This window comes from Meriones unguiculatus, chromosome 9 (genome assembly GCF_030254825.1).
Source record: "Meriones unguiculatus strain TT.TT164.6M chromosome 9, Bangor_MerUng_6.1, whole genome shotgun sequence".
NCBI lineage: Eukaryota > Metazoa > Chordata > Mammalia > Rodentia > Muridae > Meriones > Meriones unguiculatus.
The window spans coordinates 30,034,766-30,053,192 of record NC_083357.1 but is presented as its reverse complement, the minus strand read 5'-3'; the positions used below and the strand labels follow the sequence as shown (position 1 = coordinate 30,053,192).

The following is an 18,427-nucleotide window of genomic DNA, read 5'->3' as shown; positions in this document are numbered from 1 at the left end:
ATATCTTTAAATTAATTTGATTATTTTTGTGTGCTCCATTTTTATTTTAAAACCAGACCTTAAGAATGGGCTAGCCATTCCATTTGTTTTGAGCACTTAGATTAATTAACAACTGACTCATGGAAACAAGTACCAGCTCATGGACTGTGGTCCATACACATCACAGAACATATATTCACTGCAGCTGCTGCATACTTAAATCAATGTTGGCTTCCCATTGTATTTACAACAGAAGCCTGACACTACCAAACCAAAGAGTATAGCCAGTCCTTACTCATTGCAAAGTGTATCTTATGTCTCGATCACTAAAATCCTGCCGTAGTCAGAATTTTAAGTAACCATCAGGATGATAACTGTTTCTTGACAGGTTGCACTGCACACCAAAAAGGGTTGGCCACAAAATTACTGTGCAATTATACACATACAGCTTTACCTTTGTTTATCAATTTCTTTTCCATGTCTGTGTACTTTTGTTGCTTTAATAATAAATAAAGTAGCTTTCAGAAAGTTTAAGAAATGCAAAATTCAAATTAAACAGAGAGCTACAATCTGCTGCTGATTTATAATTTAACTTCATTGTTACTAGAAAAAAATAAATGCTTAAGATTTGAAAATAGAGTCACAATAGTGTCAATTTCATAAATTTTAAATGTATGATTAAGTAGAATGAGTATTCCTCCAATACAGAGTATTGAGTTTTACATTAACTCGTGCTCATTGAAAGAATTTTGTTGGGTAACCACACTCTGCTAAATTATTATTTATCCTGCCCTTTCTTTAACATTATTCATGTTCAAGGTTCGACACAATGACTTTCAAGGAGACGGTGCCAAAGACAGAGACAGAAACAGAGTGAAAAGAAGGAAAACGTCTTCAAAGAGACAGCATTAGGAAAGAGGGTGGCTTCAGAGTCTACTGGCAAGCACTGCTAAACACCAGGCTTGATGTGGAATGAATGGTCCCAGTTGGGTGACTACTGTGGTAGCATTGTTGTTACCTGTGGATCAGGGAACTTCACACAAGGGGTAAGAGTGGGGGCACCCCTGCTGCTTGGGAATGTCTTCTAGCCTGACAGATTACTGCACCCATAAAATCTCAACAATTGTGCTGTCTAAAGAATACCTTCCTAATCATTTTGAGTGAGGTATCCCAGAAGGAGAAAGACACACATGGTATATACTCACTCATATAATCCTATAAGATATGATAAACATAATGAAATTTATACACCTAAAGAAGATAAACAAGAAAGAGGACCCCGGGTGAGATGATCAATCCTCACTTAGAAAGACAAATGGGAAGTGCATTCGATGTAGGAGAAAACAAGTAACAGGACAGGAGCCTACCGCAGAGGGCCCCTGAAAGACTCTACCTAGCAGTGTATCAAAGCAGATACTAAGACTCATAACCAAACCTTCAGCAGAGTGCAGGGAACCAGATGAAAGAAGGAGGAGTTTGTATGACGTGGGAAGGATAGGAGCTCCACAAGCACCAAATATATCTGGGCACAGGGTCTTTTCTGAGACTGACACTCTACCAAGGACCATGTATGGATAGAACCTAGAACCTCTGCTCGGATGTAGCCTGTGGTAGCTCAGTAACCAATTGGTTTCCCTTAGTAAGGGGAACAGGGACTATTTCTGACAGGAACTCAATGGCAGGCTCTTTGACGTCCCCACCCTCCAAGGGAGGACAGTCCTGCTAGGCTTCAGAGGAAGACTTTGCAGCCAGTCCTGGAGATACCTGATAAAACAGGGTCAGATGAAAGGGGAGGAGGTCCTCCCCAATCAGTAAACTTGGAAAGGGCAGGGAGGAGATGAGGGAGGGAGGGAGGGTTTGGGAGGGAATGAGGGGAGAGGGATACAGCTGGGATACAGAGTTAATAAAATGTAACTAATAATAAAAAAATTAAAAAATTAAAAAAAAAAAGAAAACCAGCTTCCAGACACAGCTGGAAAACTGAGGGTAGAAAAGCTACAGTATCTGTGAAGTGATTTCTTCTTTGAACCTCTTTGGTAAAATTTACAAAATCCTGCCTACCATTGCAGAAGGTGGCAGACCTTCAGCATACAGACTCAGAGCCCATAATACAAAGCAACTATTCTTATGGCCAAAAAAAAAAAAAAAGAATGATCATACCAGTCAAGATGCTGGTGGGGAAATTTTCACAAGGCCCCATTGTAAATGCAGAGTTACAGGCAGTCAATGGCTCCTAGGAAGAAAGAATCAATTTTCTTGAGAGACAATGTCCTTGATAGGTTATCTAACCAACATGGTCAGCCCAAAACACACGTGAGTAACCAAAACAGACTCAGTAGGATGTGTGTGTGTACCACAATAAAAACTGTAGAATAGGTCATGACATATAGGGGGAGTGGGGAATGTAGTTTAATGGGAGAGGAAAAAGTGAAAATTAGGAAAGTAAAATGCACTCGTATAAAAAAATTCTTGAAAAAGTATTTTAAAAACTATGTAGCTTGTTTCATCATTCTAATATATATTTACTCATTATTTTCATCCTTCATAACTTTAGGTCCAAAAACTTTAGGATAACTTAGTTATTTTTACCCTTTTTGTTTTAGATGCTACTTTACTTGTTGTATTGACAGCTATTAATCACATCATTTTACTATCCATGTATTTCTGTACATATGTACATACATACACATATCATTAATAAGTAGAATCACAGCATCACAAACATTGTTTTAGGCAATTCAGGTCTCTTAAATGTTTAAATAAATGTTATATTTTCTTTTTTGCTTCATTGAGGTTTTGTTTTGTTTTGTTTGCTTGTTTGCTTGCTTGTTTTTTGTTTTTGTTTGTTTGTTTATAACTTACAGAGAGTCACATGCCTCTCCCTCCTGAGTGCTGGGACTTAAAGGCATGTGTCACCACCACTCAGTTTTATTTTCTTTAATTATTTTAATTCTGGCATCTTAGGGATTCCATCTAAGCTCCTTTATATTGTGGTCAAAGGATGTCTTTAAGATTTCCAGTTAGTGGATAAGTACTAACTTCCTTGTAATTTTTTCAAATTATCTTTATTTGCTTTCATTCTTGAAAGAATGCTTTTGCTAACTAGATGGTTTTAAATGTATATATATATATATATCTCCAAAATTTGAGTGTATATTTTCATTCATCTTGAATAAGTGAATTTATATCTCTCATCAGTTCTAGATCGCTCACAGCTATTAAATCCTAAAATATCTCCCCTACCCTTCTCACCACGTTTTATCTTGTCCAATTTTCAGTGTTTGATCATTAGATCATCTCATTGTAATCTGTGTATCACACTCTTTGGAATTTCAAATCCTTTAACATTCTGTGCATTGTTGAAACAACCTTTTAAAACCTACTTTCCAAATCACCAATTCTCTCTTCAGCTATATTTAACCTTGGCCCACTTTTAGAGATCTCGCAGTTACTCTCTGTTTTAACTCTGTAATTTGAGGTTTGTTATTTTAAAGTTTCACAGTGTGGCATTTATAGTCTTTGTGGCATTTATAGTCTTTGTGGCATTTATAGTCTTTGTGGCATTTATAGTCTTTGTGGTTTTTTTCCAGTTTTAGTCTGCAAACACAGAGAAAGAAGTTCTTTCATATGTTGCTTTGATAATCATCACTAACAGACACGGTGGCTTTGTGTCTGCTCTTTGATTTAATCTAGCTGATAATATCTGCTCTTAGAGCATATCTACAACGTGTTCATAGTCTGTGCTCATCACATTAAACAACAATTCATAAGTAGTTTTATATTTGAATAATTTCTATTTTATTTTCTTGCACAGGGAATGCAGATAGCTTTTTTTCTAAGAGTTGGAGGCTATAATAAACAGAACCAAGGCTTAGAGTTTTTTGGTTTTTTTTTGCATTTCTAAACAACCTGTTTAAATAACTCATACATCTTTTTCCAAGTGAGGCTCATTTATTTCTCAGTCCAGGTGCTGTGGTTTGAGTCAAAATATGCCACAGAGGCTCATGTTTATATGCTCATACCTAAAAGTGATGGTGTTTTGGAGGCTGTGGAACTTTATATATGTGCCTGACATGTTGACATTGTTACAGCACATTGTCACCTGCAAAGTGCATACTCAAAACCTATGCTTTGGACACACACATACACACACATGCATGCACGCATGCACCACCACCACCAAAAATGTTTTAAGTAAGTTTAAGAGCTTCTATTTTATGACATTTGTAATTATCATCAGTGACATGTGACCTATGAACTACAAGTTTAGCACATATAATAATCCTAAAGATGGTCTTTGAATATTATGCCTGGTCCCTAGATCTGTTTTCACTCTTTGCTCCCTTATCTCTTGCAGTGTGGACCTCTGACGCGTCATCCTCCTGTCATGGAGTGCTGCACTGGGCCATGCACTCTGTGAAGACTCCAAAACCACGAGACAATGTAAGTCCTTTCTTATGACTCGTTTCTGTCAGCTATTCTGATCACAGGATGAGAAAGTAACTGATACAGAAAACTGGTAGTAAGAGTAGAGTCATTGCTGTGATTGAACCTGACCCTGTGATTCTTCGGCTGTTGGAAATGATCTCCAGGAGAAATCTGGACAACACTGGAAATATCTTTTGGAGAAACACTAAGATGTAGTAAGTTTCACCTACCTTTAATTTTACTAGGACTTTGGAAGACTAGAAATAAAGACAATGAAGGGAGACTCGTAGTTCTTGTTTCAGGTGGAAACAAAAACTCTACTTTAGTTGAATTTGCCTATGGTTTGCTTGTGTTGTGTAAATGTGAATATGGTTGAATACAAAAGTAACGGCCTAATTAATCTGATGGAGAAAATTTTAAGATAACATAGCTTTTGGTTGTGGCATGGTTATTGTCATCAGATTTTAGTCAGACCTGCAGTTAAAATCAAGAAAAGATAAGTAGATCCAAAAAGATGTTTGAAAAATATACAGTGATGGCAGAAGAGACATCCACTTGAAACCAAAAGCAGAGAAAGTATTGAAAAGTGTCCAAAGTTACTAAAGAAGTTAGTGGCATTCAAAAGAAGCCAAGCAATTTGTGCTGGGACAATAGGCAGGGTGCCTTGAAGTAATATCTAGAGTTGGAGAGGCATACCCTTTGCAACATCTAGGGTATACAACTTCAGACTGATTTAAAAACTTATCTTTGAAGACAGTCTCAGGACACCTTACTACAAAAAGGTTGCCCAAAGGAAGTGCTTTGCATTGTTCACTGCCTAGGTACATCGATACCAATGCAAATACAGTCTGAAGGGTGTTACTATTGCTTAAGTGGCAGCAGAATTCAACAGCACCCATGTGGTATTGGTTTGGAGGCATATACAATAAATGTTACAAAGCAGATTCCGGAAGACCAGGTATATGTATCAGGGTCAGATTCCCTTCAGGAAGCTCCTGGTAGGGAAACGTGTCAAGTCTGTGGCCAAAACCTAAGCCACAATGGAAATTCAAGAGCACCAGATGCCAAAAATGTGGAGCATCTTTCTAGAAAAGCTGTAGACATGAAGTGGACACAAACTAAGAAAGAGACCATGTGAGCATCAAATGATTAGATCATAGGGATGTATATCATAGATGTATTGAAACTCAGGAAATACCATCATGGGCACCCACTGTCAGAAAGGGAGCTGCAGGGTTTAATAATTGCCTTGCACAGCTTCAATCTTGATTTACTTTTATCATTCTTGTCTATATTTCCATTCCTCTGTTTTGAAATAGGAACACTAATTCTGTGATTTTGTGTTCTGAAAATATGTAGTATCTTTTAGTTTATAGGCACTCAAAATTAAAAGGTTGTATCAAGCTTCAGTAGAGCCTTGGACTTAAACTTTCAGACAGTGTTGGAAATGTAAAACTATGTGGAATTTTTAATTAGACTAAATAAAAATTTAACCATGAAATGGACAAAAGCCTTTGTGGGTGGGCTGTGGAGAGTTGAAGTTCAAATTGGAACCATCCTCCAGCCCAGTGGCTCCTGCTTGGAATGTTTGCTCTCCAACTGGTGGTACTACTTGGGGAGGGTTTGGAGCCTTTAGGAGGCGGGGCCTCAATGATGGAAATAGGGCACTGGAGGTTTGTCTTTGAAGGTTATAGCCTGGTCCTAGCTTCAACTCCACTTTCCATATCATAACCTTTGTCACACTCTTGTGCTATCATAAAATAACCACTCTAGCTTGACAAGCTGGAGACCTAAGTCAGGGTAAACTCCTGGGAGGATATGAGGGGCGATTCAAACAGAGACTCCTAGTAGTATAGACCATAGAGACTGAAAAGTACATCCTCTAGGTCTAGGCTAGTCTTCTAAAGGTGGGGAGCAACAACTCACCCACAAAAACTTTGACCCAAAATTTACCCTGCCAATGAGATATGTAGAGATAAAGATGGAACAGATATAGAACAGACTGAGGGAATATCTAATGAATGCCTGGCCCAACCAAAGACCTACTCTATCTGAGAGGCCAACCCCTGATACTATGAGTGATACTGTGCTAAGCTTGCAGACAGGAGCCTGCCAGAGTTGTCCTCTGAGAGATTCTAATCAACAAGTTCTCAAAACAGATGCTGAGACTCACAGCTGAACATTGGTCAATGCTTAGGGAGTCTTGGGGAATAATGGGAGGAAAGAGAAAGGACCCAGAAGTGGCAGGAGCTCCACAAGTAAAACAACAGAGGCAACTAACCAGGGCTCAGAGGGGTTTGCCGAGACTGTAGCATCAACCAAGGACCAGGCATAACTGGACCTAAGCCGCCTACAAAGATGTAGCAGATGGGCAGCTTAGGCCTCATGGAAGTTCTGTAGTAAGGGGAGTGGGTACTGTAATGGACATGGACTCACTTGATAGCTTTTAGATCACTTTCCCCTGGCAGGACTACCTTGACAGGCCAGAGGGGAAGAGGACAATTTCACTCCTGATGCAACTTGATGAGCTTGGGTTAGATGAGAAAGGGAGCTCCACTTTTCTGAGGAAAAGGAAAAGGGGAGGTAAAGAGGGGCTGGAAGGGGAGGAGGGAAGGTGCTACAAGGATGTGAATTGAATAAAATAAATATATGAGATACAAAGGAAATATTCCACTCTACCGTACCTCTCCACCACAATGAAGTAGAAGCACGAGCCCTTAGATTAGATATCGTAATCACAGTGACATGAAAGCAGCATGTTAGGTCAGCATTCTGCTTTCACTGGCCTCTTCATACCCACAGATAGTCCGGAACAGAAACATCAGCCTTGAACACCTGCTTTGGCAATGGAGGAGCAGAACGGAACTTACCTCACTGTGAGACCATAGGCTCACAGGAGCCATGCACCATTTGCTAAAGTTAAAATCACCTTGGAGCTAGAGACACAGCTCAGTGTTAAAAGCACTTGATGCTCTTGCAGAGAATTGGAGTTTCATCTTCAGCACCCATGTCAGATGACTATACCCGCCTGTAACCTCAGCTCCAGGGGATCAGATTTGTTCTTCTCTCCGCTGTGGGCACCTGGACCCATGTGTATGCATGGACACACACACACACACACACACACACACACAATCAAATTGTTAAAATAAACCTCTAACAAAATTAAATGGCCTTATCACTGAGTTTCATCTATAGAATCAGTAATGATCTCAGTGAAGCATTTGTTTCCCTCTTTGATGATGAACCACACCCTATGTTAGGCCAAGGAGTTCCTCATTACCTTATTCTGATGCTTTTAAAGAAAATGCCTCTCTCACCCAGCTTGAACAGCTCCCTGTTAAGTTAAGCACATTATATAGCCCACTGTAATGAGACTTTGGAAATTTTAGAGATAATTTACGCTGTGTACCCTTTATATATCGTAGACTGTAAATGAAATAAACATACTTTTAAGTTGATCTATGTGAAACTTTAAAAGAATGGAAACATTTTTACGCTCAGGATGCGAGGCTAAGCACTGCACTCAGGGTCAGCCGCTTTGGACCCAGAGAAGAGCATGTCTGATTGCATGCGGGTTGATGCCCCAGGTCCCGCCTCTGAGAAAAAGGTATAGGACGGGTCTGATGCTCTTTGGGTGGATGACACCTAAATGAACATCAGTACAAAGTCCCAATTTATTTCTAATATCAGAGATTAGACCTCTACTCTTGCCTGATGCGTCTAAAACAAAAAGGGGGAACTGTAGAGAGCTGCGTAATGCCGCGCCTGAAAGATGGAGCTGGTTTCCGCCTTCCACCTTCCTGATGGTGAGTGCTCTCTGTCACAAACAACTCCACATTTGGCTAAGGCTGAGGATCTGGCTTGCTTCCATGTATGTGGACCTATCTGCATTGCCCACGTGGCATGCTGAGGTTGGCTACCCAGAGGCTATTTAAAGTGGGCTGGCTTTCCCCAGGGTCAGATGATTGTTCAAGGTTCCTGAATAAACTGCATTGAAAAAAAAAAAAGAATGGAAACATTTTAAATAAAAGAAAGGAAAAGAAGATAGAGACAATCACAATCATAAAAGATTTGTTTAATTGATTAGACAAAACTATAGATTTTATTAGATGTTTTTATAATTAAAAAATATGTTTAACATAGACTCAGAAAGACATACACGGAATATGCTCACTTTTAAGCAGATTTTAGTCATATATTACAGGATAACATACTGCAGTGCACAGATCCCAAGAAGATAAGCCCGATGGGTGTCTGTAGCTTCATGAGTGCCCAGAAGGACACTCAGTTAGGGAAGTGGGGGATGTCTCTGACATGGACTATATTGCTTACTTTTTGATCACTTTCCCCGGATGGGATTGCCATACCAGACCACAGGGGAGGAAGATAAACTCAGTTCTCATGTAAATAGAGGAGCTGCGGTGTCTGGGTAAGGGGTCCCCTATTCTAAAGCCTAGGAGAGAGGGGATGTGGAAGGGACTGGGAGGAGACGTAAATTCATAAAAAACAATTAAATAAAAATTAAATTATAAGAATAAATTATAAGAATAAATTAATAAAAATATGTTTAAAATTTAAAGATAGCAAAGAGATATTAAACTATTTTAAAATTCCAAATAACCAGTGCTATAAAGGAGAATAAAATCTACAGAATAATCAAGTCTCTATTTAATAAAAAATAGGAAGGAAGGGCTGAAGAGATGCACTGGTGGTTGATGTGCCTGCTGCTCTTCTAGAGAATGCAATTCAGTTGCCAGCACATATGTCATGGGAACCTCAGCTATTTCTAATGTTAGCTCCAGGCTGACAACGTCCTCCCTGGCTTCCATGGACACTGGCACACACGTGACATGAACTACCATAAACACACATATGCACATAAATAAAAGTTATAAGAATGTGGCTGTGTTTCATCAGATTAACAGTCAAAGGAATTGTTGGACAAAGTATTAAACACTTTTCTGGAAATAATTAAAATTTAGCTATGGATAGAGTCTTTTGTGATAGGAGATCCCTGCAGGTTCCATTAAAGGGTGTTCTGTTTTCCAACATACAGAGTTTCCCTTCTAGCTCTTCCTGTTTCCTATCTTCCCAGCTTCACACACAAGATCATTTCATAGGTCAATAACCACCTCATTGTGTGGGGTCACTCGAGCAGTGTGTCCACAGTAACACTTCTTCATTTGGCAAAATTGAAGAAACTGTACCTCTCTATGCTAATAGAACTAATTATGTCAGATACTCTTTTGGTACAAACTTACACTAAAAGAGATTTCAACAATATCTAAGTAATCTATGCACTTAAATTTCATGGAAAATTTGAAGAACATTTGCCTTCATATCACATGTCTCAGTCCTGGACTTAATTACACTCATGAGATGGCAGAAGTAGAAGAAATACTAGACATGTACTTCCTCAATGATAGATGACAATATAGATGCCTGGAGTGAGGAGGCTGTCTGGAGTGTCAAAGAGGATGCATCCTCCATTGGCAGCTAGAATCCAGGTCCTTGTTACTGTTCTTCAACTAAATTTTTTTTTTTATTCTCTTATCTATGGACCAGTCCTTTGGAAGACAGAGCATCAAGTAAGAATGTTCACAATAGGTAGAAACAGACCATACTAAGTGTTCATTCATAAGTAGATATGTTGTGTTTCAGGTAGGGGAGAAAGCCTTTCTGGAGCTTGTGTTTTAGTGGGGGTAGAGGACTAGGAAAAGACACATAAGCCACATAAGTTCACACAGTGACATTCCAAGAAGCACGAATAGGGAAGCAATGATTTCTGTAAATCAAAGGTCTTTCTGGTTAAAGTTTTCTACTTTGCTCTGGGAGTTGACAAGAGTCATGCAGTCAGCCCTGTAAGGGTCTGCATAAGGCTACTCTAATAATGACAGTGGAGGAAAAGTACCTGGTGCTAGACCATGGCAAGGCAATTGAGGAGGGAAGGCTAGTGGGCCAGGCTATGCTCACCGGAGGTGGCAGTGGGCGTGGAGCAGATGATGAGGTCAAAAGTATCCTGACCACAATTGAACAATTTAATATTATTTTAAAAGTAAGTGGATCTGCCTGAAGCTTTCATAGGAGCAAACTTCAAGAAGATAAATTTGTCAATTGATCTTTTTAAGGTAATATGAAAATAGATCATGTTAATGGCATTACAATTGATCTGTATTTTGTGACATGCAACAGAGTGAAAGTAACAAAGAAAATAAGACAAGACAAAAATAACTGAAATAGTCTGTCATTATGATGTCAAACCATTTGTGAAGAGAAATATATACACACACAAGCTAGAATCTGGAACTCTGTATCTCTGGCTGGTGATGAAGAGATGCCATTGATATTCAATGACAATCAATAGGTTTTACAAACCCTGAAATTCTAAAGATGGTCATTAAACATGGTACAAATTAAATGGTAATCATTAGTCCATTGTGCCACAGTGATAGTGATGAATCTTTTGTTTTATTTTGTAAAGGCAGATTTCTTTGTGTAGTCCTGACTGTCCAGGAACAATCTCTACAGACTAGTCTGGCCTTGAACTCAGAGATTCTACTGCCTCTGCCTCCTGAGAGTTGTGATTAAAAGTGTGAGCCACACCACCAGGCTCATAGTGATAAACACAATGAGAACATCCATCATCATATTCTCCATCTGTCTCATTTTCATGCCCATCTTTTATGACTTTGACCATTTATTCAAGTCTCTTATGATCTGTCCTTGAGAAATAGAGGTGCTTTATAAGCCCCTCAAATCATTCCTAAAGCACATTCTTGCTGTGGTTCATTTCTTATCAACAATATGACCCATAGGTGAAAACAATGGAATGCAGGCTTTTTTAAGGGTTGAAAACACAAGTGTTAACCACAGTATAACTTACTAACATCTTCCTGATAGAATTTGAAGCTTGCTCCACAGGAGGAAATTTCATGTTAGTACTGTAATTCTGGTCAAAAACCCATGGCCAGTCATGGGCCCTCAGAGTAAACTTACTATTGACATTAGGCTAAATGGTTATGTTGTTAAAGTACCTTCTAAATATTTACACTTATACCCTTAGATTAATGCTCTTTGGCTTGGTTAGAGAAACTTCTTTTTAAAATTCAGGCAGAAACTTATAACTAGTGAGAGTGCTGATAATAAGTGTCTGTGGAGTACTCAGTCATAAGTGAGGCGAACATCACTGGTGAGGGCACAGAAAGACAGTAAACACTGAAGAATGGTGAGAGCCGTGAAATGCCGACTTCTAGACACGATATGACTGTTTGTATAGCTGAATTTACCGCAGCTTAGTTACCTGCCCAGCTTCTGAACAGAATCAAGCCAGCCAAAATTCCAACATGAATGGGGTTGGAGCCCATCAGACATCACCTGGAGGCAGGGAACACCAACACCCATTCTCAAACCTTCTCAGTCTTTTTGTTGGAAGCGGGTTTTTATGTGCTCATGAGCCATTTCGTTGGAAGCGGGTTTTTCTCGGCTGCTGGGAGAGGGAGTCATTTTTCTTTGAGGGTTTATCCACTGGTAGGTTCCCATGTGCCAGTGGATGATCGCACACCCAAGCACATATGGCAGAACTAATTGAGAACAAAACAAGAGACAAGGTTATGAAGTTGGGAAGGGAATTTGAAGAAGGGAGTCCAAGAGGGAACTTCCAAAAGGAAGAGGAATGTAAAAAGATGGTGGGAGAGTGAGATATTAAGGAGAAAGGAAGGGGCTATGACCAGGATGTAAAGTGAAAAAATAAATAAATAAATAAATAAATAAATAAGCATTTTAAAACACAAAAAAAGTGTTTATAATCAAAATACATTGTATATATGTATGAAATTATCAATGAATAAGAACTAGTATTATGAGAAATGAAAGTAAACTTAGCAGTGATAAAGTATACTATATACATAAATAATAACTACTTTATATACTGTTGTAACTTTTTTTAATTAAATGGTTTATAATTAAAGATGGTAAGGGCTCTTATTTCTGAAGTGTGGGTAATTTGGAGTTCAGTTGTTTCTTTTTCATTTTGTTTTGTTTTCCTGGTCGGATGACACTTGTTTTCATAGTCGCAAAATTCTACTTCAATTGAACCATGCGTAAGTCCTCAATCCACCACATATTAACTTCACCTTCACTTGATAAAACCCACCAGTGGATTTTACCTGTGAGGGCCGTAGAATAAGATAACACGTCATCCACAGCGGCGCCGACCCTTGTCAACATTCGAGTTAGGGTGGCTTTTCACTGTGCTGTGGTCCGCCATCCTAACTAGGCTGAAGATTTTGTTTGGATCCTTATTTTTGTTAGGAAGAAACAATGTATGCATTTTAGCATAGATATGTATGGATGAGGAGTAGAGCTTCAGTTTATTGGACTCTGCTGATCGAGATGGACTAGATTTCATCTGGTTACTGCTTTGGGAAAATATCTTATATAATGATTTATATATTTACTTATGTATATATATGTGTGTGTTATTTATCTATGTACTATGAATAAAATTGTCTATCCAACTAAAGTATAGGTATGTTGGTATGGCACTGTATATCTTTGAATGCCATGCAATTTCTCATAACAAACTTTTAAGGTAAATACTGTTTTGACTATCTTAGAAGTAAGAAGGTTAAAATGTAAGATATTTAGTAAATTGTCCTTAGTAATGACCTAAGATGAGATTTTAATTCAGAGTTGTATAGTCTCAAGGGTAAGAAGCTAGCCAAGAATTAGCCGAGAGCCCTTAATGCCATAGGAACTTAGATAATGCCGGGTAGAATTCTCCCTGGTCTTCTCGTAGATACAGTGGGACCTGGGCTATGCGTCACTTCCCGCTCTGGTTTTCTCATCACTGCACTGCCATAGCACGCATTTCCATAATATACTCTGTAACTTTACAAACACTGAGGAAGCCAGGAAGTTAGGATGAGTGCAGCACAGCAGCAGTCTTTACAATGAGAGCCCAGAGCTACCTGCTAGGAAGGCTGATTCTCTGTGAGGGTCCATCTCCACTCCTATTACAAGATACAATGCTAATTATCTTCCTTTTGTGGCAATGTAATGCTCCCTAGAGCTGGTGCCCTTGATTTCAGAAACTGGCCAAGAACACTCACGCCCAGGAATACTGATGCTACACAAAGAGAAATTCATTTTCTGCTTTATTTTCTAAGTGAAATTGCACCCTGTCACCACTTCTATCTGCTGCCATGAAAGGTGTTAATGAAACATGACTTCTGGGATTTGTTTTCAAGATTGTCTTCCATTACACTCCATGGTCTGAAAATGCCTTGTAAAATCTCTGTGTCAGGACATCATAGGGGTGTGGGGTAACACACTCTTGGTAACTCTCAGAGAGGCCTGATAGTCACATACATTGTTTAATCTCTAGATTGGGAGGCCAAGATGTGCACAAAGGTCTTAGCGGGAATAATGGAGCACTGTTCTCTAATGAAACCACACAGGTTCATGTTTCACTGTTGGAGCCCAGGTTTCAGGTTGTCTTTAAAATTGATGTTTCAATTCATCAAAACTCAGAAGTTGCTACAGAGCCAGCCGTCCTTCCGAAAGACAAGTTCTCTTGATCTCAGTGCTCTGTTCTGAGAGCAGTTTCTGAAGCAGGAAGTTTAACAGTGAGATGAAGGACCTTGGGCCATTTCCCGGTGGACAGACTCTGAGTTCTCATTCTGAAGGAACTAGAGCATCCCGGGAACAGTGATGATGGGGAAGATGTAAGCATCGGCCAGCTCAGATGGCTCTAGCCTCAGGGCCTCTCACTAAAGCATCCTCCAGCATCTTCTTGTAAGCTGGTTGATTCATTGTGACCTAATGTTTACATAGACCTGATCAAGGTAGGCAGTTTTGTAGCCATATGTATCCATGGGACCTGTACAGATACCCTTGAGTTATATCTTTGTGTTTCCAGTTCACACATGAGGCAAACAGCTCATACTCACTGCCTTGTGACTCTGTTTTTTTTTTCTTCTCTTTGTTTACTAATTATCAAGTTACATCCTTGATGTATCCCCCTCTCTCCTCCCCTCCCAGTCACTCCTCAATCCTTCCCCCTCCACTACTTGCCTCTTCCTCAGAAAAGGGGAGCTCCCTTTCCCATCCACCCCAGCTCATCAAGTTGCATCAGGACTGAGCATGTCCTCTTCCCCTGTGGCCTTGCAAGGCAGTCCCACGAGGGCAAGTGATCAAAAAGCTGGCAAGTGAGTCCATGTCTGATGCAGTCTCCACTTCCCTCACTAGAGGAGCCACATGAAACCTAAGCTGTCCATGTGCTACCTCTGTGTAGGGGCCTAGGTCCAGTCCACACATGGTCCTTGGTTGATGCTTCAGTGTCAGCAAGCCCCTCTGGGTGCTGGTTGGTTGGCTCTGTTGGTCTTCCTGTGGAGCTTCTGTCACATGCAGGTCCTTTTCTCTAGGGGAGGCAGCACTGTTCACTCTGCATGATGAGAGCAGCGCCCTAGTTAGAACTGGCTGACAGCTGAGAAAATGCATTGCCGTACCACTACAGCCCCAGGTAGAGTATGTGTTTCTAACAAGACTGTGGCAGAGAAACACAAAATAGCTATTTAAATAAACAAGTGATTATTAGGGAACTGTTCTGCTTTCAAAATGATGGAAATCATGTAGGTTTTCTTCCTTCCTTCCTTCCTTCCTTCCTTCCTCTCTCTCTCTCTTTCTTTCTTGTTGAGAAAGGGTTCTGCTGTGTAGCCTTGGATCTCCTGGACTCACTTTTTATACCAGTCTGGTGTTGAACTCACAGACATCTGCCTGCCTCTGACTCCCTGAGTGCTGGGATTACAGGGCTGGGACAGCACACCTGGCTGATTGTCATATCTTCCTAGACGCTGGTTTTATTATGCAGGTAGAAAATACTTTCCCACTGCTCATGCCACTGTTGTGTATGGGGCCTAGCTATAGGAAGTGGATATCTTCATGCTCATAGCACAACCATGCTCCCTGTCCCACCTCTGCTTCCTGCTGTGCTGAAATGTGAGGAAGTGAGAAAAAAATAGCAGAAGGCCATACTATTACTTTGTACTCTAATAGACTATACCCTCAAGCCATAGACAAGCTCAAGCCTCCCTCCCTTAAGTTGTATCTTGCCGGGCATCTGACTGTAGAAATGAGAAAAATAACTAACCCAGAAGGCTGATACCAAGAAATTGGGTTGTAGACGTGACTATGTGATATGCAGTTCACAGCCCCACATAGCTACCTTCAGGATGATGTGGACGTATTTGGAGTCACAGACTAGACAGGTCCTACATATAAGCAGAGTTTAATGCATTACTCTTGTGGGCGCTCACGAGACCAGAATGAAACGAAATTGGAGATATTGAAGGTTGTCTCTGCTTCCTGTTCTCCAGAGACACAGGTGAGAGGACCTAGCTAAGATCTCCCCTGCTATGGTGCCTTCTTGCTGCTATAGGGTGTATACTCTTGTCGTAGCTAATCTCCGCTGTACCCTTGCACAGACTAGAGGTACCTCTGGGCTTGTCTGTGAGCCAGCTTCCAGAGAAGGGTAACTAAGGCAGGAAGACACAACCTGAATGTGGGCAGCACCATCCCCTAGGCTGAGCTTCCACTGAATGAAACAGAGAAAGCAGAGGGAGCACCAGCAGTCATTCCTCTCTGTGTCATGACTGCCTCCGTCCTCCCACCAGGTCCACAGGGCATGATGAAATGCAGGCATCTTCAGGTTGCTTTTGTTAGGTATTTTGTCACGACAATTAGAAACATAGCTAACCTTCAAATCATGAGACAGAGTTAGTCCTTCATCTCCGAGCTTGTTTCTTGTCAGGAATTTGGTTGTAGCAATAAGCAAAATAACTAATACAAATACAGATAAGTAGTTGATAGATGTAGAAGGTAGATGCTGCTGCTACTGCTGGGCTGCAGTGATGGTGGTGGAGGGGAAGAAAGATGATAGATAGGTAGGTAGATAGATAGATAGATAGATAGATAGATAGACTGATAAACTAATAGATAAAATATAGAAATAGTGAAAATAGATAAAATATAGAAATAGAGAAAATGTAAACTTATTCCGGAAAGGCTAACAAGGCTCATTTTTGGTTCTGTATAAACTCTCAACTGACCTTTATCCTCAGAAAATAGGCTGATGTTAGAATCTGCCTTATTGAAACTGACATATATGAGTTAGAGGCACCACGAGATGAAACCAGGAGCCCTGAGGACTTTACTATCTTCCTATCTTCTCACATTCTAAAATATTTTTCTCCATGCTCTAAATACCAAATGTTTTTTTTGTTTTTGTTTTTTTTTTGTCAAAAATTTAAAGAGAGGAACATTCTACCAATCAGTATCTCTTGGAGTAGAACAGGAAAGGAGTTTGATGGAGTTTTTAACTTTGCCCTAGTTTTCTGAAACATTTCCTGACATGGGTCTATGTTGACAGTAGTTAGCAAGTTCCTCTCTCTCTCTCTCTCTCTCCTGGTCCCAGTTTCACCAGCTCTACACTAAATGAGAAAGACAGCCAAGTACTGGTGAATTATTGTGAGATGTCATGAGAGGAAGAAATAGTCATTTTTCCTATCCCCAGTGTCCACTCTCATCTCTTGCTGCTGGAGTTCATTATTATTAATAATGTCAGGCCCTAGGCTAAATGACTAGCATACATTAGCACATTTAATGCTCATGTCAGTCCAGTGAGATGCATAGCTTCTCAGAGCTTTTGCAAATTAGAATCATGAAAATTTTAATTATGCAAATCTGAAATTGTTTAATATAGAATATCCACACATTCTCACTTCATTTGCACAATTTCAAATACAGCAATACAAGCCTCTCTCATTTTAATAAAATATAACAAAAAAAATCCTTAAATCAAAATTCAGCCTAAAATGCTAGGTTTGGTGACCAATGTCATAGTTCCAGCTACTTGGGAGGCTGAGGCTTAAGGATAATGTGATTGAGAACAGTCTGGGCTACATAATAAGATTCTTCTTCAATAAGAAGCCCAATAAAAATTTACCAAATATAAAAGGGTAAGCCTAGAGAATTTTCAATCGGACTTACACCTTGCTCACCTATGGCTGATACTTTTGTTAAAAAATAATAATTGTTAGGATTAAAGTTAAAGCTTACTGAATGCTAGCTAAGTGCTTCAAGGATTTGAAACCATCTATTTTTAAGAGGGAAGAAAATCCTGCCAAATAGAACTATTATTATTCCCAATTTACAGAGAAAGAAGAGGTGATATGCCACAACTGAGGAGGAAGATGGAACCAAGCCCCACTCCAAGGGATTAATCTTAAGTTACATGTATCTTTAATTAAGTTAGCTTTTAGAGTGGCCCCCTCCCTATGACATATGCTTGTCTCTTGTGTTTATATTCTTACATTAGAAATCAAACTGGGAAGTGATTATGTAACAAGTAATGCATCCACAGCCCAAAGCTGATGGAACCCTCACTCACCTGACAGGGGAGGTAAGTTAACAAACAGGCAGCTCTCCTACTGTGCACAGCTGAGAACACACGGACCCTGTGAACACATGGACCCTGTGTGTCACCTTTGTATGGCTTTTCTTCCCTGAACTAACAGAGATGTAGCTGATGGGCAGCCTGGGCTTCATGTGGTTCCCAAGTAGGGGAAGTGGGAGCTGTCTCTGACATAGACTCTGTTGCCTGCTTTTTAATCATTTACCTCTGACTAGGCTGTCTCACCAGGCCACGGGTGAAAAAGATGCATTCAGTATTTCCCACTTCTTTCATAAGATTCCCTGCACTTTGCCCTAAGTTTGGCTATAAGTCTCAGCATCTTCTTTGATACCCTGTAGGGCAGAGCCTTTCAGAGGTCCTCTGTCGTAAGCTCCTGTCCTGTTTCCTGTTTTCTCCCTCTTCTGACGTCCATCCTCTTTAAGACATGGAGAGGAAAGGATCATTCGTAGAGATAACCTAGAACCCCTGCACAGATGTAGCTCATGACAGTTCAGTGTCTAAGTGGGTTCCATTGTAATGGGAACACGGACTGTCTCTGACATGAAC

At 40.0% G+C, this 18,427-nt stretch overlaps 1 long non-coding RNA gene across 2 annotated transcripts in view; it reads left to right on the top strand.

Moving 5' to 3' along the window:
• Window positions 1-18,427, top strand: part of LOC132656583 (uncharacterized) — a 206,711-nt gene that overhangs the window by 13,922 nt on the left and 174,362 nt on the right. For both annotated transcript variants that reach the window (XR_009594336.1, XR_009594337.1), the window contains exons 2-3: window positions 799-1,025; window positions 4,337-4,422. This is a non-coding gene — a long non-coding RNA (uncharacterized LOC132656583). The remainder of the gene's footprint in view (window positions 1-798; window positions 1,026-4,336; window positions 4,423-18,427) is intronic.